We start from the raw sequence: 26,290 nt of genomic DNA, 5'->3' as shown, positions 1-26,290 counted from the left end.
CTTTTACTATCTTCTGTGATACAATTCAATTTACTTATGTTTATAGTTGGCTCTCTGACGTCTCTTCCCATATAAGATCTTTGAGTGCATTAATCCTTGTTTTGTTAGTGATCTATACCAAGTGCCTAGAACATGTTTGGTACATATTTGTTAACCAAATGAATCATTTTTCTTTAGACTTTTAGAAGTAGAGGTACATTTCTTCTGGGGAAAAATACTTAGCAGACTACTCAAAATGTTTAGAGGCTTCAGTTTCTGGCATTGTGGTAGATTAGAGACTTTTTAAAAATCCTCCCTTACGAAACATTAAAAATACTGGACCATATAGTCAGAATATCTGTTAAATGCCTAGTTAAGCTGACAAACAAGTAAAGAAACTTTTCAGAGTTCAAATAGGAGAAATCCAGGAAGGTAAGCTGATGGTGATACAGGTTGCTGTATTGGGGGTGCTAGTATCTCTGGAATCCTAGTGCTTTGGATTTTGTAGGGTGACTATGGGATACTAGACCGAGTCTAGGGATCAAGCAAGATAAGAAATAAGATCCAGAGACCCTGTATAAAGTTGAAACTGCTTGAAAGAGGTCAGTGTGTAAACAAGGAAAAAAATTATAAACCTGTTCCACAGTGCATGGGTGGGTGAGCTGAGTAGGAGTGAGGTAAGGAGGGTTGCCTGTCTCAGCTTGTCTTTCACTGGAAAGGTAAAATGATCTTTCCTGAGAACTTATAAGTCCATTCTCACTGCATCATACTACCTGAATGGTGTGTGTGCGCGGACACACACACACACACACACAACCCAAGCCAAAAAATGAGTGAAAAGTGGTCTGAGGTTCTTAGGAGTGAGAAACCAAATTCTCCTGGAGAAATATAGGAATACAAACTTAGAGAATTGACACAGGTAGAGTTTCCAGGAATATGAACTCACACTTTAAAAAAAAAAAGTCAGGTACTTCTGGCCAAGATGGAGGCCTAGACAGACACGCTGTGTCTCCCTCCACAACTAAGAAGGATCACAACTACCTCAGAACTGGAGACAATCAGAAGTTCCAAAAAATCGACCTGCATGGAAGTCCAACAAAAAAAGATATAAAGAAGAAGTGCTCATCCAGACAGGTACGAATGGCAGAGCTGGGGCAGGGAGGACGCATTGTGGTGGTGGCAGCAGCAGCAGAAGCAGGAGCAGGCCAGCAGGAAGTGCAGTCACACATTAAAAAAAGTAGGGAGGGACACCTGGGGAGTACTCCCAGCCCCAGACCAGACCACGCAGCTCACAGTTCTAGTTCCAGCACCAGGGAAAATAAAGTCTCATTGCTTCTGAATGTGAAAACCAGTAGGGGTTGGGGCGGAGGAAGAAACTGCTGGTCTCTAAGCAGAGTCTGTTTTAGAGGCCCCCATGGTCCTAGAATGTCTGCAAACCCACCCACTCAGGGAACCACAGCCAGGACAACAGCTAGAGAGGCGCCAATCCCATACGGAAGTGGTAGAAGTGCCTGGAAAAGGACAAGTGCTGAGCAAGTGGCATTGTTCCCTCTCATACTCATCCCCTACACGCATGCCACAATGTGGTGAAACAGGTTGCCCCTGTACTGATGAATACCTAAGGCTCCGCCTCGTATAATGTAACATGTGTGACAGCTATACCTAAGACACAGAGGCAAACACAGGAGCATGTCAAGTTGAGGAGACAAAAATATGGCCCAAAAGAAGGAACAGAAAAGGTTCTAGTGATAGAACTAAGCAACAAGGAGATAGCCAGCCTAACAGACACGGGATTCAAAACTTTGGTGATAAAGATGCTCACAGAGTTGACAAATATGCTTGAGTACAGCAAATGCATAAGGGAAGAAGTGAAGGCTAAGCTAAGTGAAACGGAGGAAAATCCACATGAAACCAATGGTGAAGTGAAGGAAGCCAGTGTTCAAATCAAATATTCAGAACGTAAGAAATAAAGAGTCAACCAGTCCAGAATGAAGAAACAAGAGTTGAAAAAAATGAGAGGCTTAGGAACCTCTGGGACAACTTAAACGTGCCAACATCTGAATCATAGGGGTACCAGAGGGAGAAGAGGAAGAACAAGAAATTGAAAACTTATGTGAAAAAATAATGAAGGAAAACTTCCCAAATTTGGTGAAGGAAATAGACATATAAGTCCAGGAAGCACAGAGAATCCCAAACAAGTTAGATCCAAAGAGGGCCACAGCAAGACACATCGTAATTTAAAGGCCAAGATTAAAGATAAAGAGAAAATCTTAAAAGCAGCAAGAGAAAAGCAGAGAATTACCTACAAAGGGGTTCCTATAAGACTGTCAGCTGATTTCTCAAAAACTTTGCAGGCAAGAAGTATTTAAAGTGATGAAAAGAAGGACCTACAACCAAGATTACTCTACCCAGCAAACCTATAATTTAGAATGGAAGGGCAGATAAAGTGCTTCCCATACTAGGTAAAGCTAAAGGAGTTCATCACCACTAAGCCCTTATTATATGACATGTTAAAGGGACTTATTTAAGAAAAAGATCAAAACTATGAACATTAAAATAACAAACTCACAACTATCAACAACAGAACCTAAAAAAATAAAAACAAAAACAAACTAAGCAAGTAACCAGAATAGGAACAGAATCATAGGTATGGGGATCATTGGGAGGGTTAGCAGCTGTGAGAAGGAAAGGGGAGAAATGGGGAAATGGTGCAGGGATTAAGAAGCATAATTGGTAGGTACAAAATAGACAGGGGGAAGTAAAGAAAAATATAGGAAAGGGTGAAGCCAAAGAACTTATATGCATGACCCATGGACATGAACTAAGGGGTGTGGGATTGCTGGAGGGAAGAGGGTACTGGGCAGAGGGGAGAAAAGGGAAAAGACATTAGAACTACTGTAACAACATAATAAAATAAAAAATAAACACTTCAAATAAGCGAATTAATTGGCAAAATCAGGACACCTTTTGGTCAGACATTCAGAAGCTAAATATTCTAGTTGTCAGATACAGAATAGAAAATAAATGTTTAGTATGTTCAGAGAGTATAAAATATGGCAATGAAGAAAGAGGCCATCAAAAATAATTAGACACTGGCTCGATTCCCAGTCAGGGCACATGACTAGGTTGCATGTCAGGTCCCCAGTTTGGGGCGCGACTGAGAGGCAACCACACAGTGATGTTTCTCTCCCTCTCTTTCTCCTTTCCCCTCTCTCTAAAAATAAATAAATAAACTAATTTTTTAAAAAACAGGCAATTTACTTTAAAAAAAATTAGGTAAGTTATTGAATGTCAACTGTAATTGGGGGAAAATGAAAGAACCAAAGGAAAAAAAAAAAGGCAAGCTGAATTCAACAATGTATAAAGAAAATACTACATATTGAACAAAGGGTTTATTCTAGGTACACAAACTTGGTTCTGCATTAGAAAATCTTTAAAATTAAAAAAAAAAACATCCCTTATCTCCTAAAAGATGAAGAAAAAAGCATTTATTAAAATTGAATACTCTTTTAGGATACAAACTCATACCAGACTAAGGCTAGGAGAGAAATTCCATAACCTGACAAAGGACATCTACAAAAAACCTACAGCAAACATCATACTTGATAGTACACATTAAAAGTATTCCTTTAAAAATCAGCAAAAAGCCCTGCCTGGATGGCTCAGCTGGTTGTAGTGTTGTCCCATACACCAGAAGGTCCCGAATTCAATTCCTGGTCGGGACACATGCCTAGGTTTCGGGTTTAATCCCTGGTTGGGGCGTGTACTGGAAGCAACCTATTGATGTTTCTCTCCCTCTTTCTGTTTCGTTCTCTCTCCCTCCCTCTTCATTCCTTTCTCTCTAAAATCAGTGAACATAATCTCAAGTGAGGATTTAAAAAAATCATCAACAATATTGAGTATGTTCCTTGTTAAACAAATTCTCCAGCCCTGCGCTGGAGTTCCTAGTTCATATGGGAAGAAAAGTTATGAGGCTGTAAGGAATGAACAAAATGATTATCTTTAGAGTCAGTATTAACATTTTCATAGAAAATTCAAGTGCGTAGATACATTTTTAGGATTTATAATAGTTGGCAAGTTGTCAACTATAAGATCAATATAGTAACATCAGTTCTATTACTGTAACTTAGTAACTCACAATAAAAAATATAAAAAGATTTCACAACATTTAAAATAAAAAGCTACCTAAGAATAAATATAAGAAGAGGGGCCTAGTGTGGAGTAAGGGGGTGAGAGGATCAAGACAGAAAGAAAAAGAACTCACAGATACAGACAATAGTGTGGTGGTTGTGGGAGCGAGGGGGTGGGTGGAGGTCGAAGAGGGTATAAGGGGGAAAAATGGTAATGGAAAAATACAATAAAAATTAAAATAAAATAAAATGCAAAAATAAGAGATTCCAAGATTTATATAGAAAGTTTATTGAAAATCTTAAAGACTTAAATATAAGGGCATACCATGTTTATAGACAGAAAGACTATTTCTTATAATTATGTCAGTTAACCTGTCATTAATAAATTCATTTCTATTTCAGTAAAACTCCTGCAGAGTATCATTTTATTTGTCTTTGAGGAACTTGACAGGTTAATTCTAAAATTTTTTGGAAAAGCAAAGGGCCAAGAATAAGAATAGCCAAGATATTTCTGAAGACTGCCCTACCAGATTTTAAGTTATTATAAAACTTTAATAATTGAGTTAGTGTAGTACTGGGGCAAGGACAGACATGTAGATAATGGAAGAAAATTGAGGTGAAAAAAAGAACTGTATATACATGGAAATCTGATAACATGACAGAGCTAGTGTTATAAATCAAATAAAGAAATGGAATACTCTCTAAGGGTGTAGAGATTATTATTTAGCCAAATTGAAAGAAAAATGGGTTTCTTACCTCACTATATAGCTCCAGAGGGATTAAAAACTTAATTTGGAAAGACAAAATTAAGCCTTCGGAATAAAGTTTTATAGTAATTTATGACCTTAGGTTTTTGTAACTAGATGCCAAAACCACAGTTGTTGAATGAAAACGCTAATAAATTTGACTATATTAAAATTAAGATATTTTGATTCTTGTGTATAAAAAAGAAAGTGTAGAGCTCTGACCAGGTACCTCATTTCGTTAGAGCATTGTCCATATGTGTTAGGGTTATAGGTTCAGCCCCTCTCAGGGCACATAGCAGTGAGTTCATGGATGGGTGGAACAAGTTCATTCTCATTCTCTGTCTCTCTGTCTATCTCTCTCTCTGTCTCTGTCTCTCTCTGTTCTCTCTGTCTCTTATCCCCCCTTCCCCTCCCTTCTTCTCTTAAAGTCAATAAACAAACATTTTAAAAAATTACTGTTCACACATTTTTTAAAAAGTGTAGACTACTCACAAGTAGAAGATGTTTTTTAACACAGTTGGCAAAGAATTTTTAAATCATAGTAATATACACACACATGGATATATGTCAGTAATACACACATATATATACATATATATCAATGTGAAAAGATAAAAAATGGGCAATAGGAAGGAAAAGCCATTTCCAGAAGAAAAATGAATAGCCACTAAATAATAGTCAATAGGGAAATGCAAATTAAAACTACTTTGACAAATTTATAAAACTTGGACAATACCTAATACACCACTGCAGTTCTCCCCAGCAGAGATCAGCAAACTTTCTGTGAAAGGCGAGGTAGAAAATGTTTTAGGCTTTGCAGGCCATATAGTCTCTGTGGGTGGCAATTACTCAACTTTGCTTTTGTAGCTCAAGAGCAGCCTTAAACTGCACGCTAATACATCAATATGGACAAGTCTTAAAAACATGATGTTGGATTAAAAATGTAGCAGGAGAATATATTATATTGTAATTCCATTTATGTAAATGCCAGAGGTAGACCATAAAGGGTACATACTTATGGGTTTTTACCAAGGGTACTAGGACTTGACTAATTTTGAATCCTGGCCTTGACAAAGTCTGTGTGAGTTTGGCCAAATTAACCAACTTATATAAGTGTCAGTTTTCTTATCTGTAAGATGATGAGCATATTACTACCTAACTCATTGCTTTGTTGGGAGGATTATGTTATATAGTGTCCCAAAAATGCTTAGCACATAGTAAGTGCTCAGTAACTGTTGCTGTGCTTTCATTCTCCCCCTTCAACTTACATCCCTATTAAAAGAAAGGATAGCCTTTCCTGATTTGAAAACTTGAGGTCTTTAAAATCTGGCCCTTACTTCAAATGATAGTAGTATAGCTTGACATGTTCTCACCTTGAAGTCTGGAGTAATGTTTAATTTCTTTGACTTTAGCACAGTTTTGTGAGACCTGATGTTCGTGTCATGTTTAAATAATCAAACTCACCGTAGCTAACAAAATGCTTGACAAAGATAGCTTTGAGTGTCACTTGATCCTTTCTTTGTAGCCTTGAGCATTGTGGAGAAGCCCTTTCTAGGAACTTTGTCCTCTTTCGGGCTTATGTGCCACTCTCCAGATCCTTCTCTGACTTCTCAGACTTTCAGTTCTCTAAATGTTAAGTTCAGCCTGCCTCTAAACCTTAGACTCTTCTGTTTCCTCAGCTGAAAAGAGAAAATAAGAAAAAACTTGAAAAGTTTTAGGATAACCTTTTCTAATGCATAATCATCCATAGAAGAACCCTATATCCATAGATTCTGATTAATTTATGCTGGAGTGGGGTCTGGATGGAAAAAAACCCCACAAAACTTCATGAGTAGCAATGATATATGAATGTAATGTTTGTGGCACATTGCAGATACTTGTACAGTTCCCTCCATTCTGTCTGTGTCTGCTGTTCTCTATACCTTTCTGTCTGACCACCTAGATCCTGTATCATAGGTATTCATATTAACTGTGTCCTCTAAGGACAATGTCATTGTCAACTCACTTTTGTTCTCGCAAGGTCTGGTGAAATGCTTGCCATATAGTAAATAGGTGTACTTATAAAATTGAAGTTCAGTGAATGAATGTATGCTTTAATTTTGTTGACAAAACACCAGTGTTTGTAATATTTGACTTGCAAAAGTAGTATGTTTAAGTCATTTGTATTTCTGATTTAGCTTTCAGCTCTCTGAAACTTAACTCTGTACTTTAAAACATTTTAACATACATAAAAGTAGAGGAAATAGTAAAATGAACCCCCTTAAAGCTGTATCCAATCTATCAGATTCAACAAAGGTTAAGATTTGCCGTACATACTTCATGTGCCCTCCTCAACCTCCAAGCTAAAGTATTTTAAAACAATACAAGACCTGGCATTTTACCTCTAACACTCTTCAGTATGAGTCTTTTAAAAACGAGAACATAGCCACAATACTGTTGTTATTCCTGATAAAACTAACAATAATTCCTTAATATCATCTAATATCCAGTCCATAGTCAAATTTCCCCGATGGTCCCAGAAGCGTCATTTTTAATTTGTTTGTAGATTTAAAACTGGAACAAAGCTACACATTACATTTAGTTTCTATGAAAAATGTCTTCTTATGAAGAAATAAAACAATAACTAGATTTTATTTCCTTTTCCCCCCCTTTCTTTTCTTTAAAAATGACTCTCCCTAAAGATTAGGGTTCTTTATAATAAAACAGTAAACTTTGCTATGTCAGTTAAAGGTTTCATCTCCTTTAAGACTACTTTGCTGTTCTTTTTCTGGTAATCAGCACATACTGTGTACAGGGCAGAACTACAGTTAACAGCACAGCAAAATTCAAAACTGAAAGTTACAGTTAAACTGTTCCCTCAATACTGTTAGGACTTTTCTTTAAAGCTGTAAAATTTTATATTCATTTAAAAATATATGCTTTTTGATAATGTTTATAGTACTTTATGATATTCCTCTTGAATTTATGGTTATAAAAAGGAAGCTAAATCTAGGCTGTAACATAGAATGTGTGATGGAGAATTTGGTCATGAACTTAATTTTTAAGCTCTCTAAAGCTAAAGTGGAGAAATTCTGTTTGCAAAAAAAAAGTTATCTTTTAGTTATATTTCTATTGGTACTAAAGACAGCCATGCACCTGTTTAGTGTATGTAAGAAGGAAGGGAGGGATAACCCAAGTATTAAAAAGTTTTAGCAGATTATAATTTTGAAAATTAGGTGACATTAAAAAAATAATGCAGAAGAAGTGTTTTGAGTTAATGTGAATTAAATAGCAGGATTACTTTACGGACTTTTAAAACAATTGTAAATTTTCTATTACATTGTTAACATCCTAATTGCAGTGGTGTTTTCGATTCTGAGAGCAGGAAACAAATCCCATAAATGTCCCAAGAGCAAAAAAAATTCCAAGAAAAGGCACTTAGGATGTTATCGTTTAGTATGGATCTTAACTAATACCAATGCAGAAAACAGTCTGAAACTAGGGGAAAACTGAATTGGAGGAATGAAGCTTAAGCCATTCACAGAAATAAAAGGCAACTAGCCAGAAGGTTGAATAAGATCAGCATGGGAGAGTGCAGAACAACCACTAACTAACATTATAAGCTAAGAAAAGAAGTTAAGTGGCATTAAGGTGAAACCAAAAAGAAAGAAAACAAATTAAGGGGGGAAAAAACCACAAAACAAAAATGGATATACCAAATTGCTGACTAGCTAAGGAAAGAAAATGAAGTGTTTTGCAGTGTGTGGTACCTGGATAAATCCATGCAGTAGAATTCATGATTAACTAGAGCACTATCTTTGCAGAACATACTAATAAATGAACAATGGTTTGTATTGTTTTGTCACATGGTAATTAAATATTTCAGGTTATTATCTTGGGCCAAAAATCTAACCTCATCACAAATTTCTGCTTTTATTTGGTCTGTCCAGCAAAATTTAAAACTATTTAGATTTCAAACTGTTGCTTTAGTTAATATCCAAGTAACATCACACTGTATTTTAAAGTGAAGTAGTTCTCAAAAGAACCTTCAAGTTTTCAATTTCAAAAGACAAGTAAACTTCCTCTTAGGATACTATTGTCCTTTGATATTTTTTTCTTCTCTTTTCCATGATAGTTAGAGGAGGAAAAATATGGCACTGAACTCCGGGGAATGCAAGGAGAAGGAAAAATGGGGAAAAGGGAATGACAACAGAGTTTCCATTTAGTCTGCAGATTGTTTGTAGTCTTTTTCATCCCTAGCCCAGAGCCAAGAGACTGTGGTATCTTCCATTCTTGTTTTTACCCAAACTGGCAGTAGCAGTGCTGTTAGCTATGGTAGACAAGTCAGCCATAGTGACTGTTTGCTTGCTCCCTCTGAGTGTGGTTGGCCAGTTTCTAGTGTGGGAGTGAAAAATGAATTTTCCTCCCATCTTTCCAAGTTCTTCTGGCTGGACTAATAGATTAACATGAGACAGGTTAACAAAAGACAGTGTCTGAATTTATTACATATATGCATATGGAGGTTCCATAAGAATAAGACTGGAAGACAGATTGGGCAATTGAGGTTTATATGGCATTTTGGATAAAGGAAAGGGAAGCAGGGGGTCTGGGACTTCAAAGGGGAAGTAGAAAATTCATAGGTAAATAAGAAAGCACAAACATGTGGTAAACAAATCCTTGCTGGGCCACCTGAAATAATAGGACACAGCAGGGAGTCCAGCAAACAGGCTTTGCTAGATTTCTCCATCTGTTCCACTTAGGTGATGCTCCCTCCTTTATCTGAATTCCTTTAGGCAGGTAAGGGTGGAAGATCAAAGTTTCTTTCTGAGTCTGTTTTTTAATAAGCAGCTTAAAATCAATATTCCAAAAGGCATAATTTGGGGTGGCAACCTTTGGTGCCCCTCACTAGTGAATATCTTTCTGCTCTGGTTAGTCACCTCATGAAGTATATGGGTTGCCTTTGCATTTTGGCTTTATCTGTTGGTTAACAGTTACCTGTTGGTAACATTTGAAACTGTGTTTGAAGTCAGAGATGTAACATCTTTTTTTAATTAAGAAATTTAAACATATGTAAGAGTACAGTAGCAGAAGATAAGGACCACTCATGAACCCATCTTTCCCCCATGTCTCTTTTTAAAAGATTTTATTTATTTTTAGAGAGAGGAGAAGGGAGGAAGAAAGAGAGGGAGAGAAATATCAATCTGTGATCTGCTGCCTCTCACATGCCCCCAACTGGGGAGCATGCTCTGTGCCTTGATCAGGAATTGAACCGGTGACCTTTCGGTTCACAAGCCAACACTGAATCCACTGAGCCACACCAGCCAGGGCTCCCCCATATCTTACCTTAACATTTTCTCTCTTTGCTTCTGTGTCAGTTATCATCTAAAAGACCCCTGTACCTCCACATTCCCCCCAAAAGTGCTTTAAAGAGAATTTTTTCCTTTAAGGATATGGCCACTATGTGGTCATTAAGGACCTTGTCTTTTTATGTTTCTGCTTTACAGTCCTTAGCTTGTAGCTTTCTTTCTCAGAGTCATCTCATGGTTGCAAAGAAGGTGCTCCTCACAGTTCCATCCTTTGTGTTCACATTCTAGGCAGGAGGATAAAGAAAGGAGTAAGGCAAAGGAGCCCAGGTCCCAGTGAAGCCAATTCCCTTTCAATACTTTTCTCATAGCTCCACCCAGGGATTTTTTATTTTATCTTACTGGCAAGGCAGGCCAGGATATGCAAAGTGCCAGTCTTAGTAGTAAAACAGTTTCATTCATAAGAAAAGGAAAGTAGATATTAGGTGAGCAACTAGCAATCTGCCGCAGTTTAGATAACTTATATTTAAAAGTTCCAATATAGTTGAAGCCCTTTCCTTCCTCCTTAGAAGTAACAACCATGATATGAATTTAGAATATTATTTTCATGCGTATTTTCTACCTTTATGTTTGTGTCCATGAACAATATGTCTGATTTTAATATGCTTTAAAAATACTTCATGTACCCTGCATATTTGTTATTTTATTCAACATTGTTTAGCCATATTGATGCACATAGTCCTAGTTAAATTTTAACTGCTATATAGTATTCTGTTGTATATCCATTTTCCTCTTGAGGTACATTTTAAGTTGTTGCTCTCCTTGCCATTATAAACAATGCTGCAGTCTGTGTACATGTCTCTATATGTATATATGCAAGAGAGTTTCTCCAGGGTATGTACCCAGAAGTAGAATTACGAAGTGAGAGGGTAGTGCTTCAGCTCCACTAGATATTGCCAGATTGCTCTCCAAAGTGGCTGTGCCAAATTTATACTTGGAACAACATTATATAAATGTCTTATTTGTTTATTTCTTACTAACACTTAATGTTTCTTGCCAATCTGATGAGGTCAAATTCATTTCCATGAATACTACTGAGGTTGAGCATATTTTTATGTATTCATTGGCTATTTGTGATTTGCCCATTCATATCTTTTGGTCGTGTGTGTGTGAGATTTGTTTTAACTTGGAGAAGTTTTTAATACATTCTGATACTAATTTTTTGTTGATTATTTCTGTTGTGGATAGTTTTCTCGAGTCTTTGGCTTATCCTATAACTGTGATGTCTTTGGTTATATTAATTTTAATTTTCAATTAAACTAGAAATTACTCTTTTTCTTTTATGGTTTGTACATTTTGAGTATAATTACTTAAGAAATTCTTCCCTACTCAAGGATATGAAGATATTTGCCTATATTGTGTTTAAAAATTTTAGAGATTTATATCCATAAATCTTTAATCCACCTGGAATTGGTGTTTTGTATAGTGTGAGGTAGGAATTTTATTTTATTCTTCCATATGGATAAACATTTACTAAATAGTCCATCTTTTCACACTGATATGTAGTGCAGTCTCTGTCATATATTCATCTGGGTCTGACTCTATTCTCAGTTTCATTGGCCTTTTAAACTATCTTTGCCCATTTATCACAGTGACTTTACTGTAGCTTGATGTATGGTAGACAAGATTTTTTCACTTTATTGTTCAAAATTTTATTGGGTTTCTTGGCTTTGATCTTCCATGCGACTTTTAGGGTCTGCTTTTATTTCTATAAAACTTTACATTTTATTTTATTTTTTAAGTATATTTTATTGATTATATTGTTACAATAGTTCCAATATTTTCCCCTTTGCTCCCCTCCACCCAGCACCCCCCCTCTCCCAGCAATCCCCCCCAAGTCCATGCCCATGGGTCATACATACAAGCTCTCCCGCTTAACCCTTTCATATATTCTTCTTCTTTTTTTAAATAAATGATTAATTAATTATTTTAACAATAGAAAATAACAATCCTTCCCTCTCAGACTTAAGACCCTTTATAATCTTATGAAGGACAATGGGCGAAGGTCTCGAGCTCCTCTAGCTGCTTCAAGCTGGACATGGTCGTCATCCTACCTAGCCTTGGGTCCAGAAATCCCTAATAAGAGTGGGGGTGCGGAGGGGAGGGTGGCCTTTCCACATGGGGAAGGATCGTGCAGACTCCAGGTCAGTTGGCTGTCCCTGGACAAAGGCGTGCTTGGTTTAACAGGCTGGCATCCTTGTTGTATTCTGGGGGCTACAGATTTGGCAATAGGTTTAAAAGACATCATTCAATCCATAACCACTAGATAAGAGAAGGCAGGGATTAATTTTTCAATGTCCCACATTAGGGAAAAAAAAAGGCTTCTTTGGAGAAAGGTGTGCCAGGCACATCTCACCTGTCCAAAACCCTTTTGCCCATTATACTTAGTTTGGGCTGAGGGAAATATTTTAGGTTTCCCCCCTCTCAGACCTCTGGGCCCTTTCTGTCCAAGCCATTAGGATAAAAAAGAGAAACCAGTTTTGTAAAGTGAAGCCCACAGATCACCCCATACTTCATCAACCCAGCCACTTAGTTCATCCAAACCATTGAGTCTCAGGAGGCAGGGATGCAAACAGGATTAAGTGAGGTCTATACGTACAGACAATCACTCAGGTAATGAGATCATAGGCTTATGCCCTTTGAAAACAGAAAACACATGTTAATTTATGTAACATAACCAACAAACAAGTCTCTAAATCTGTAAGACTGTCTTATTGGAAAGACATCCAGTTGCAAGGCATTTGACATTCTTCTTGCCTGTAAATTAAATATCTTTGATGATACCACAGACATAGTTTAACTTTCAAGTGAAAACATATTTTAAATGAAAAGAAATTTTAAAGACGGTTTGCTGCACTACTTTATAGTCTACCACTGATCATTGTGATTTTCCTTGAATAACAATTTTTCTCCTTAAGATTACTCTCCTTGTCTTTAAAAGGACTGCATTAAGTTCATTTTTAATTTATCCTGTTCATTTGCATAAACACAACAAGAGCAGCAAATGATCACTTATGATCTTTAGTTCTGCTTTGCTGGAACTTACGCAAGGAACATTTAGGGTGACCTTCAGTCTGCCCTTCAGGGCACAGAAGCTGAGCCACATACCTGGCATTCAGCCTTGCCTGTACACACCTGTCTTTCCCAAGTCCTTCTGGTTTTCCATTGTGCCTTTAGGTCCCTTCTAGCCATCTTTCAGGAAAACAATCTTCATTCCTTCCCTGGAAAGATTGCTGTGGACCACACCACCAACCAAGGTACCAGGCCTTTTATCTCATGGGCTTTTATTACCTTTGAAAGTCATTCCCAGTTCCTCAGGGCTTTTTGGTAACAACCAGAGCCCAAGCATGTCTCCTTTAGGTATGACATTCCAGTCAATGTCTTGGTCAAAAAAACCTCTGTTAACAAGCAGTCTTATTAGTTTTATGCAAAGAAACTTATGTCAAAACTTTATATTTTAAACTTTAAGTGCAATAAAAAAAGAACTCTGAGATTTTTATTGGAACTGTATTAAGATAGATTAAGAAAACTTACTACTTTTTTAAGTATGGTTCACTGATTATGCTGTTATAGTTGTCCCAATTTTTCCCACTTTGCCCCACTGTACCCGGTACCCCTCTTCCCTCCAGCAACCCCCCCCGCCCCCCCCCTCCCGCTCACTAGTTCATGCCCATGGGTCGTGCATATAAGTTTTTTGGCTTCTCAAATTCCTATACTATTCTTAACACTTTCCTGTCTATTTTATAGCTACAAATTATGCCTCTTAATCCCTGTACCTTACCCTAGCCCTGTTCACCCCCTTCTCCCTCCCCACTGATAATCCTTCAAATGATCTCCGTATCTGTGATCCTGTTCTAGTTGTCTGCTTAGTTTGTTTTGTTTTTGTTTTTGGATTCAGTTGTTGATAATTGTGAGTTTGTTGTCATTTTAATGTTCATAGTTTTGATCTTTTTCTTAAATAAGTCCCTTTAATATTTCATATAATAAGGGGTGGGTGATGATGAACTCCTTTAACTTTACCTAATATGGGAAGCACTTTATCTGCCCTTCCATTCTAAATGATAGCTTTCCTGGACAGAGTAATCTTGGTTGTAGGGCCTTGCTTTTCATCACTTTAAATACTTCTTGCCAGTCCCTTCTTGCCTGCCAAGTTTCTTTTGAGAAATCAGCTGCTAATTTTAGGGAAACTCCTTTGTAGGTGACTCTCTGCTTTTCTCTTGCTGCTTTTAAGATTCTCTCTTTATCTTTAGCCTTTGATCTTTTAATTATGATGTGTCTTGCTGTGGACTCCTCTTTGGGTCCAACTTGTTTGGGACTCTATGCTTCCTGGACTTGTATGTATGTCTGTTTCCTTTGCCAAATTTGGGAAGTTTTCATTCATTATTTTTTCAAATAAGTTTTCAATTTTTTGGTCTTCCTGTTCTCCTTCTGGCACCCCTGTGATTTGGGTGTTGGAACTTTTGGAGATGTCCCAGAGTCTTCTTATTCTCTCCTCGTTTTATGTTTGTTTGTTTGTTTTTGCATTCTTGTTTCTTCTTTCTGTTCAGGTTGACTGTTTATTTCTTCCTTATGTTCTAAATCGTTGATTTGAACTCCGTTTTTCTTCCCTTCACTATTGGTTCCCTGTTAGTTTTTCTTTATTTCACGTAGTGTAGCCTTCATTTCTTCCCTTCTGCGTTTGCCATGCTCAGTGATTTCTCTGAGCATCCTTATCATTGGTGTTTTGAACTCCACATCTGATAGGTTGGCTATCTCCTTTTTGCTTAGTTCTTTTTCTGGAGTTTTGATCTGTTCTTTCATTTGGTCCATATATCTTTGTCTCCTCAATTTGGCAGCCTCCCTGTGTTTGTTTCGTGTATTAGGTAGAGCTGCTGCACCTGTTATGCTGTGAGGGGCAGAGCCTTAAGTATTCATCAGTGTGGTTGACCCATTTCACTGCTTTGTGGTGCTGGATGTGGGGAATGTGTCAGGGAGGGAACAGTGCTGCTTGCTCGGCGTTTACTCCCTTTTCAGTCACTTCTCCCATTTCCCATATGTGGCTCTTGCCCTGGTGATGGTTTCCAGAGTGGGTGGGTTTGTGTATGTTCTAGGACTGTGGGGGCCCTCTAAGCGGACTCTCCTGAGAGATGGTCAGTTTCTTCCGCCACCCCAACGCCCACTGGTTTTCACAGCCAGAAGCTATGAGGCTCTATTTTCCCAACACTGGAACCTTGGGCTGTGCAGTCTAGCCTGAGCCTAGGATCACTTCCCTAGTGTTCATCCTGGCTTTTATCCACCACAAGTGCATGTGGGACTGCTCCTTTCACCAGCTGTAGCCCCTGCCTTGATACCACTGCCTCACTTCTGCCACACCACGCCCTCTCTGTCCCAGCTCCCCATATCTACCCCTGCTATCTAGCTGGATGAATATTTCTTTTCTAAATCTTTGGTTGTTGGACTTCTGTACAGTTTGATTTTCTGGCAGTTCTGGTTATTTTTTGTTTTGAGGTTAGTTGTAATCCTTCTTATGATTGTGCGAGAAGGCGAAGCATATCTACCTATGCCTCCATCTTGGCCAGAAGTCTTATTCCTCCTTATTTCAACTTTGGTTTTTAATTTCACGTTGTCTGTACTAAATTGTTGCCTTTAAAATTTTAATAATATTTGATCTCAAAAAGTCTAAAGTAAATGTTTATACACTATACCTAAACACAGCAGCTTTAAAATGCTTTAATTTCAATATCCTTTATTCCTTCTTATATGGTATTTTTTCTGGTACTTTTATTTATTTAACAAATAATTTTTAAACTCTTCTGCCATGTGTCAGGTCCTATTCCAGGTGTTGTAGTAATAGAATTAAAGTAAAGTCTCTGCACTCATGAAGGTTAAAAGATAATAAAGTGATTAATATATATTGTGGTATAAATGTGTTTGGTGCTAGAATAGAAAGTAAACACTAGAAAACTATCAAGAATGATTTTGGGATGGAGATGTTATTTTGTGTATGTTTCTGCTGTCTTCAGACAATTTATAAGGTTTTTAGGGCTAAAATATGAAAAACTTAATTCTCATGCTGGAGGAGTTTATAGTCTTAACCAGGGAGTCCCAGGAAGAAGACATGGATATGGGAGCCATTGGCACATGGTGGGTGAAGCTTTACAACTGGTGACTTTCTAAGGAGGGTGTGTAGACAGATACAGGGCAGAGTGGGATAAGCTGGTAAAGAAGACTGAAGCATGGTTAGAAAAGTCAAAGAATAAGAAATGACCCTGGGAGCCAAGAAAAGAAGATGTTATATTTTGTTTATAGCCTGCCTAGTTCAAAAATAATTTAGTAGGCTGAGATATCAAGTAGAAAAAGTCTGAGAAAGAGATTCGTGTTGGTAGTTAGGACATTACTAAGTGATTTGATCAGCAAAAGGTTTTAGTGAAGTGAAGCCAGACTGCATTGGATGGAGGAGTGGAGAAATTACAGAGAATACAGACTACTTGTTTAGAAGGTGGTAAAGGAAAGAAGAGTGATAATTTGAGGAGAAGAGGGCAGTATTAGAACTCAGGGCGAAAGTTGGTGTTTTGGCAAAAATACAGAACAAAAACTTGGAGTTTGGGGATTCCATGGCCAGAAAATAGCATCGGCCCCTGGCCTTGAGGAGGTTCCTTCCTGATCCTTTACTTGCCAGAACCTCCTCCCCAGGATCCCTGGGTTTTCCATTGTGGGTGGTGGCAATATATTTCCTAGTGTCTGAATACTAAAACCACAGTATTCTGTTGTAATGATTTGGCATTTATATTCAAGCAATAAAAGTAAAAACATGGGTAAACATCCCCTGACTATTACTCTTCAAACTCCTTAGCATGATAGTTAAGATTTGCCCTGTTTTGAACTCACGCCCTCAATCATATTCCTCCGTTTTTCTATTTGCTGTCCCCTAGACACCCCCTGCATTTTCCTGCCTCCCTATTTTAGTTCACACAGTTTTGTCCACTTTAAATATCCTTTTGCCTTTTTGTAACTCAAATCAATTCCTAGTCATTCTCCCTACCACTTTTTCTCCTTTGTGCACATAGTTTCTTATAACTTGGCACCTTTTGCAAAGATACAAAAGCATTTTTTAAATCATGAAGTGCCACACAAACTTACCTTGTTATCTCTCCCCCTAAATTGCAAGCTTGCTGAGGACAGGGACCTAGGTCTTTTTCATATTTGTGTATATCAGATTACTTGGCACAGTGTCTTGCACATGTTTGATATTTATTAAAGTTTGAATAAATTAGGGATATATGATTGTGATAAATACTGTGTCTAAGATGAGCGTGTTATATACCAAGTTCTAGTTTGTAGCTATTAAATTTTTATTGAAATTCTGCTTCTATGCATGTCTCCTGAAAGTGGACTCCTTAATTTGGATTCTCCACTGATTCACATCTCCTTTTTTTTTTTTCATAGAATACATGCCTATCTAAATCAGTAATCATAGGTTGCAGAGTGGTGTATTGGGATGGTTTTGACTATCGTAGCAGAATTAACTGGTTAAACAATGCAGGCTTTATCAACTCACCTAACAAGAAGTACAGATAATAGGAGATTTCAGGGTCTGTCTGGTCAATGACTCCATGATACCATCAGGGTCCCATGTGCTTTCTGTGGTTTCAGTTGGCCATCCTCAGCGTGTTGCTTTTTCTCATGACCTCAAGATAGCTGCAGCACTTCTGTGTATCCTACACAAACAATATCCAAGGTGGAAAAGTCTAGCTTCTCCTTTAGCATCATATGAGAGAGCATAACTTTTCCTGAATGCTTCATAACAGACATCCCCTCAGGTCCCATTGGCTGAAATTTGGTCCTGTGCACTGGCAAGAGAAATAATCACTTGAATTCATTTGGGGGTCTAATGCCTTAAAAAACATAGGGCCTGCAGGTGGGATAAGGAACAAAAAATACATATCTGCCATACCTGCTATTTATGTATCTTCGGCTTGCTAATCTGGCAAGTTAATATCCTCATAGATTTATAAGAGGAGGCTCAATTCCCGTTGAGCTTGGTGATGGCACCAGTAATACTCTATTCATTGACTCATTCATGGAATAGACATTAACTGAACACACTATGTGCCAGGTATTGTGCTAAGCATTGGGAGGTGGCAGCTGGCCTATAGTCCAGTGGAGTAGGGTGGCTGAGGTAAAGGGGGCGGGGGGAGGATAGAGTTATTCTGTAATAAACTGATAATAGGAAATTTATTTTTCAACAGGAGATGTGGGACATATGGATTTGTGATATGAATTCATTTGAAAAACCACTTTGGGGTAAGTTGATAGCCAGGAATGAATGACTTCAGGGTTCTACTTCTCTTTACATTGGGGTTTGTTCTTACAGCTCCAAAGGTTTCAAATTTTTGTTGATTGAACTTTATGCCTCACATACCCACAAGAAAATGGCTTGTACTAAAATTCCATTTTAGTAATTTGAGAAATTTAATAAGCATAGCTCAGTACTGATTAATTAGTACATTCACTTCTCATTAGGGAGGTTAATTTAAAGGCTAGATAGAGACCAGGTTTAGAAATAAAGAGAAACTGATTATGTAGGGTTTAACCTGCTTGAGCTTACCCAATAATCCTGTCATGTGGACTGGTAATCACCCATAGAACCAGTGTTGAAGATACATGGTTAAAGTTTGTGTCTGAGCATTTCTTTTCTGTAGTCCAATGGTTGTTTGAATTCTCATTGCATCAATACAAATGTAGAGTCCCAATTTTTTATTTCATCTAAGAAAGCCTCTAAAAATACTGTTTAATACAATGGTATCTGAGTGTGTTGTGCATTACCCATTTAATTTTGTGCAATGGGACTACTCCGTGGGTATATATTTTTTCATTCAGAGGAATAAAGAGACCTGTGTTTATAGAATCACATAACTAATATGTGTTGGAATTGAAATTTAACCCAAATCTGAATTTCAGCATTTGACCTAATAGGCACTTCTGTTTCAATGTGCTGATTGTGTTAGGGGTTCCCAAGATCACCCTCAGGTTCAGTGATTGGCTCTAGTCATAATAATGGCTAACATTTATTACAGCGAAAGGGTACAAAGCAATATTAACAAAGAACAAGTGTCAGGGGTAAAGTCTGGAGGAAACCAGGCAAAAGCTTCCAAGAGTCTTCTCCCAGTGAAGTCACTCAGTATGTGCTTTATTCCTCCAGCAATGAATTATGAGAGCACATGTGAAGTGTTGTTAACTGGGGAAAGTCATTAACTCATTGCCAGTGTTTTTATTAGGGCTTGTGAGGGAGGCATCCTCTGTCTAACATGGACCAAAATTTCAGGCTCCCAGAAGGAAAGCAGGTGTTTTGCATAAATCATACTGTTTGTACAGACAGTTTAGTCACCGTGAGGCACAGTTATCATTTAAGCTAAGTTTTAGATCAGTGTAGGAAACTGTTTATTATTCAAGTTCCCAAATGCGAGCAAAGGGCCAACCTTGCAACTAAGTCTTTCTGAGGATGGCAGTCTTGGATCTACTGTGTTAACTTTTTTATTTTATTTTATTTAAGAGAGAGAGAAAGATCAATTTGTTTTTCCACTTATTTATGCCTTCATTGGTTGATTCTTGTATGTACCCTGACCAGGGATCAAACCTGCAACCCTGGAGTATCAGGACAGTGCTCTAACCAACTAAGATTACCCAGCCAGAGCCTGTGTTAACTTTTATCCTGTACTCTGATATATTCATTTAAGGAGATTGTGATTATGATCACTTAGCTTCTGAAAAATGAGAGAAGTAGATAATGGGCAACAAAATTCTTTATGGTGTTTGTTTTGCTTATCCCATGACTGCCCACTAGTTTGACTTACTGAAAGAAAGGACTCACACAACTCAGGGGTCATTGCTATGGCTCCAGGCATTCCCCTAGAGATTAGCAAGGACAGAGTAAAACAGACCTGCTGTGTTAACTCCTTCCTCACAGTATCGTACATGAAATAATGTTGCATTCGCTGAATATAGTAGTCAGTGTTGACATATTCTTTAGAATATGATATTCTAAACTTGGAAAAAATAATTGATACTAGAAATAGTCGACAAATTTCACTTCTCTGAGGAGTTTGTGATTATTTTCTTCTAGGGATTTATATAATGGTGACTTTGACTTCCCATTTTTGTCCAGAACTATTTATATTATATACAGTTATATGTTATATTAAGGAACAAAACAAAAGTATGAACTTAAAACAGATTTAAGATATTAGACAGAATTAATCTTCACTTCATGAAGGCCTTCCTTGTGAGGGACTTTTAAACAGAATGGGATCTCTCTTTTTTTTTTTTACAGAATATTTGCAGATTTACAGACATACCAGTTTTGCAGGAAGAAAATAACCCATAGTTTAAAAATTGCCTGATTCCAGGATTTGAAACCAATTTCTACTGTTTTATTGCCATTTGAAACCTGCTTTATGTTATGCAAAAAAGAAAGACAAAGTATATGGGAAAAGTTTCATGCTTGAATATGAGAAGTTCTGAGTTAAAAAAGTTAAATAGGTTTCCTTATTGCAGAACTTCACAGAACCTTCAGTGCGATAACATACAATATGATTCTCCCTGGGCAAAGAGAGCATATAACATTCCCCTAACTTATTTCACCATAGACTTTCTTTAATGAGGATTTTCAGGTTTGGGTCCTGCAGTCAACAGTGTTCTTAGGAAAACAGAAGGACGGGGAAGCCATAAAGGGTTTTGGGTAGAAGACAGACAGAAAACAACTATAGAAAAATTTACTTTAAAGAAAACCTTGTTGCACAAAGTTTAGTATCTTATACTGCCTCTGATAAAACCTATTTAGAAACTTCCTATCTGGATATTTTTTTCCAGACAAGTTTCCTGAGTGTGTATTGCTCTTATAATGTGAATGACATGTCTCTTAGACTGGTGAGTAACCGTGTGGTAAGAGCCTCTGTGGTGTGGATCATTTCTTTTATCCTTCTACCATACACAGTACCTGAAACAGTATCGAGAACATAGCTGGCCAGGATTCAGTAATCCAGAGAGCACGTAATTAATTGTAATTCTAAAATACTGAAACATTTTTTAAGGAACACAATATAGTACACATAAAAGTTATTTTGAAAATGATGTCATTTTGGAAAACATTTTTTTGAATTTAGCTATTAAACTTGGGTTTAATTCCTTCCTTGTAATCAACTTATTAAAAATGATCTTTCTGACCCTGGCTGCTGTGGCTCAGTGGATTGAGTGTTGGCCTGCGAGCCAAGTGTCGCTGGTTTGATTCCCAGTCAGGGCACATGACTAGGTTGCACGTCACGTCCCCAGTTGGGGGCCGAGTGAGAGGCAACCACACAGTGATATTTCTCTTCACCTCTTTCTCCTTTCCCCTCTCTCTAAAAATAAAATAAAACAAACAAATTATTATTTTTTAAATTATCTTTCTGATTTTTTAAATTTATTTTCTCAGAACAGTAGAATTGTTCTGCCATAGTCATGTAAACAGTTTTAACTACTAGATTTCTTTTGCTATGGTCATTATTAAATCGTCATTATATCTAAGGAAGGCCAGTAGGTCAAGAGTAGCCAAGGCATTCCTCAAGAATTAGTGAAAAGTGAGAAAGCTTGCTTTACCATATATCAAGAATTATTATAAAGCTGTAATAATTAAGACATCAGTGTGGTGTAGAGATAGACCAATGGAACTGAACATAGAACCCTGGAAACCCAGTTTATGACGAAGTCGGCATTGCACACCATCAAGGAAGGGATGAACTTTCCATAAGTAGTACTTCAAGAGTTGGTTATCCACGTGGAAGAAAATGACATTAAATCTCAGGTGAAACTTTAAAATAGTTTCTAGATAGAGAAGAATTTAAGACTTAGAAAACGTGAACCATAAAAGACAGCTCTTATTAGGAAGATAAGCTTTAAACTGGGAAAAGATATTTGCAGTATGTGTACCAATACAAGATTATAATCCAGACTGTAAAGAAATCTTTACAAACTAATAGGAAAAAGACAAAACAGCCCACCCAGTACAAAAGTGAGCTAGACTTAACTAGGCAGAGAAAATGGCATGGCCAGTAAGGTCAGAGATGGTGTGGAAATGCAAACTAAAAGTACATTAAGGGGTGTGTGGCTGGGGTGTGGAGGGATAGAGCAAAATAAAAAGAAGGAAATAAAAACTCGTAGACACAGACAACAGTGGGGAGGAAGGTAGGGGGCGGTGGAGGAGGGTATTAGGGGGATAAAAGGTAATGGACAGAGACTTGACTTGGCTGGTGAACACACATACACTGTATAGATGATGTGCTGTAGAACTGTGCACCTGAAACCTATATAATTTTGTAACCAGTGTCACCCCCAATAAGTTCAATAAAAAGGGGGGAGGGGAAGTACATGGAGATATCAACTACACATTCACCAGATTGTCAAAAAATAAAATGTTTGACATCAGTAAGTGTCACCACAGATATAATACATCCAGAGTCCTTACTTTGCACTTTGTTTCCCTTCAACTATCGGGGAAAACAAATTGGTCATATTTAGTCATATTTAAAATATGCATACCCTAGAACCTAATACCTCTAAGGATATACTCTAGATCAGGGCTCATAGTTAAGGTTTTTAAACATTTTTTAAGTGGCTAAAAAATTAATTATAATATTTTATAATTTGTGATGTAACAATTATATGGCCTTCAAATTTCAGTGCCTATAAATAAAGTGCTATTGAAATAGTGTTACATTAACTTGTTTACATATCATTTACGCTGCTTTTGTGGTACCAGAGTTGAGTGGTTGCAGCAGAGATGTCCCTCAGAGCCTAAAATACTTACCATCTGGCCTTTTGCAGAAGAAATTTACTGATGCCTGCCATAAATAAATATATAGTCATACCTCAGTACTTGTTGGCTTCAGAACTTGTCAAACCGTGTACAGTATTTGTTGCATTTTGACAAAAAAAAATGTTTCAGCACTTGGTGCTTACTCGGGATTCATGGCACTTGCTAGGGATTCATCACACTTGCTAGAACTTACATGAGTTGGTTTCAGCACTCGTCAGTTTTGGCACTTGTCAGGAGTTCCAGAACGAATTAACAAGTACCGAGATACAACCATATTTGCAATTGTATACCAGGAAATATGTTCAGGAATGTTCACAGCAGTACTGCTTGTAATAAGAGAAGCCTAAAAAGAACCTAATATCCACCAAGAGGAGAATGGATGAACTGTGGTATGCTTAGCCATGGAATACTATTTAGTAGTGAAAATGAATTAACCACAACAATATGCAACATATGGATGGATCTCAGGAATACAGTGTTAGAAAAAAAGAAAGTCTCAGATTTTTGTATTTATAAGCAGTTCAGAAACAAGGATACCAGTGAGGTAAAATTATCAGGAAAAGGTAAAATGATAAGTTCTGAATAGAGGCTGCCATTGACAAGGTGTGGGGAGAGATGGATTAGAGAAGGACCATGAAAGGTGATGTTCTTTATTCTTCATTTGGGTGGTGGATACATGTGTTCGTTGTGACCATATATTTCTCTAGTGAGTTTTATACATACTTAGGATATTTGATATATTTTGTGATTTGGGGCACTAAAAAGTATCATTTCACATAATGTAGTCTGCCTCATAATGTGTAATTGTTTATGACTAGTAGAGGGAAGTCTTACCAGTGGGCGAGAACCTGCTTAATTTTACCTGTAAGTTTCACTTCTCCACCCCTGCCATCTCAGGTGTTCTGACTGTGTCAGAAACCCAAATAAAACTCTTCAGCAGAAAAGGGAGTTAATAGAAGGATTCCTAGCTATTCACAAAAGCCAAGGAAGAATCAAGTACTTGGTCACCAGAAGGATCCTCTGTCTCTAGCTCTGTATGCCTGTACTTGTCCTCACTCTCTTGGAGTTCAGGTGGGCTTTGTGTGTTGGGCAGTGCTGCAGACTGTGGTCCTAGGTGCACAGGCTTCCAGCTCTGTGACTCAAGAAACCAAGGGATGAGGCCCTGTGGTTGGTCTGCCTGGGTCATTTGACTGTCTTGTTGCCGGGGGGGGGGGGGCGGGGGGGGGGCTGAGTCAGTTACCAGAAATGCAATTTGGAGAGGGCAAGGAGAGCAAAGGTCAGACTCATGAGGCACCTTAGTTTGTATCCATTTTATGTCTGTTCTTTAAATGTAAAACATTATGTGGCATGCTGACATAGATTTATGACTATCAGGGCTATTTTGAAGTGACCATTAAGACATCTGATGTTGCCCAAGACATGATGTTCAGTGGTTGGGGTGGGAAGAAGGTTAGAAAGGTCGGTTGAGCATATTACTTTAATTTTTTTTAATCGAAATATAGCATCACCATGAAGATCTCCTATGCTAGCCCTTTATAGTCACACCCATCCTTTTCTTTTCTCCCTGATAAGTACTGTATTTTTCATTCCATAAGACACACTTTTTTTTCCCCCTGAAAAGTGGGGAGGAAATGTCTGTGCGTCTTATGGAGCAAATATTGCGTCACAGACCGTGATGTGTATTACCTGACCTGTCAGCAATGGTGACAGCTGTTAGAAGAAGCAGCGGTGGGTCCACGCAAAATCCCTGGGGACACTTAAATGTCCCACTTTACTGCTGAATCTCAGGGTGTCTGGGCAGTATGAAGATAGCAGAAAAAGTGATATTAATGATTGTGAGCAACTGAGCTTCATAAATTCTGACACTAGCGATGATGAGTTCTTGGGGTTCCCAAGAAAACCAGAAGAGTAATTGAACCTTAAAGTCTCTCCTCATTTGTTAATGACATTGATGACTGTTGTTCACTTTACATGGTTAAAATATTGTTATATTTTATTAAATATTTTAGTACACCATTTGGTTCAGATTTTTTTTTTCTTGATTTCCTCCTCTAAACCTAGGTGTGTTTTATGGTCAGGTGCGTCTTATAGTGCGAAAAACACAGTGCATTTAAGACACAAAAATGAGGCAAAATAGGTATTAGAGACTTGCATTAAAACATAAATTTCTACTCTGTTCTGAATGACTGAAAGAACAGTTAACCCATTGGCAGTGGTATTGTTTAACTGTTAGGGTTTATAGGTGATTTTGTAGCTTTATTTCTCTGCGTTTGCCAAGGTCTTTGCATTGAGTATATATATAATTGTACTTTATAACTAGGAAAAAATATAAACCTCTAAAGGTATTGCTAGAAATTAAATAAATGTATTACTTTACATCCACTTAGGATATGAAACATTGAATGCTCTCCATTGAAACATTTGAGCCAATAAGTTTTATAGGAGTCAATCAATACCATTAGTATCCTAAATGATAAGCCTATTCCCCTAACCTCTAAACTTGGCTAACACTTGAGAAATAAATAGAGTTAGAGAAGATCCACATTTATATGGAATGTGGACCTCATTTTGTATGGAGGTTTTGGATTGGTTTTTACTAAACTTTTGTCCTTAACTTGGGTAGAATAAGAATATACTAATGACTGAAAATTGGGTTTTGCTAGTGAATGATCCCGTGATTCCACTGCTGAGATTATACCCAAAGAATCCTGAAACACCAGTTCAAGAGAACCTATGTACCCCTATGTTTGTAGCAGCCAAATCCTGGAAACAGCCTAAGTGCCCATCAGTGGATGAATGGATCAAAAACTGTGGTACATTTACAGAATGGAATACTAAACAGCAGAAAGGAAGAAGGAACTCCTACCTTTTGCAACAGCATGGATGGAACTGGAGAGTATTATGCTTAGTGAAATAAGCCAGGTAGCAAAAGACAAATACCATATGATTTCACCTAATATAGGAACCTAATGAACAAAACAAACAAATGAGCAAAATAGAACCAGAGGCATGTAAACAAGGAACAGACTGACAATGACCAGAGAGAAGAGGGGTGGGGGAGAAGCAGAGAAAGAAGGGGAAGGGTATAGTTAAGGAACTAGTATAAATGACCCATGGTCATGGACAGCAGGGTGGGGACTGACTGTGGGAGAGGGATTGGGGTAGGTGGGGCAGGGGAGAGCAATGGGGGTGGAAAATGGGACAACTGTGATAGAACAATAAAGAAATTTTTAAAAAGATTCAGTAGAAGAGGAAGAAAAATAA

The 26,290-nt window shown here is 37.6% G+C and overlaps 1 protein-coding gene across 2 annotated transcripts in view; it reads left to right on the top strand.

Moving 5' to 3' along the window:
* The window catches only part of GALNT1 (polypeptide N-acetylgalactosaminyltransferase 1), a 124,756-nt gene that overhangs the window by 27,602 nt on the left and 70,864 nt on the right, over window positions 1–26,290 (top strand). Inside the window, exon 2 of one of the 2 annotated variants that reach the window (XM_090285650.1) lies at window positions 18,426–18,480. The exons of the other annotated variant lie outside the window; for it this stretch is intronic. The gene's annotated coding sequence lies outside the window, so the exon portion shown is untranslated. The remainder of the gene's footprint in view (window positions 1–18,425; window positions 18,481–26,290) is intronic. 2 annotated transcript variants of the gene reach the window in all.

This window comes from Furipterus horrens, unplaced genomic scaffold (genome assembly GCF_987537825.1).
Source record: "Furipterus horrens unplaced genomic scaffold, mFurHor1.1.pri manual_scaffold_8, whole genome shotgun sequence".
Classification (NCBI taxonomy): domain Eukaryota; kingdom Metazoa; phylum Chordata; class Mammalia; order Chiroptera; family Furipteridae; genus Furipterus; species Furipterus horrens.
This window is presented reverse-complemented; position numbering and strand designations above follow the sequence as displayed.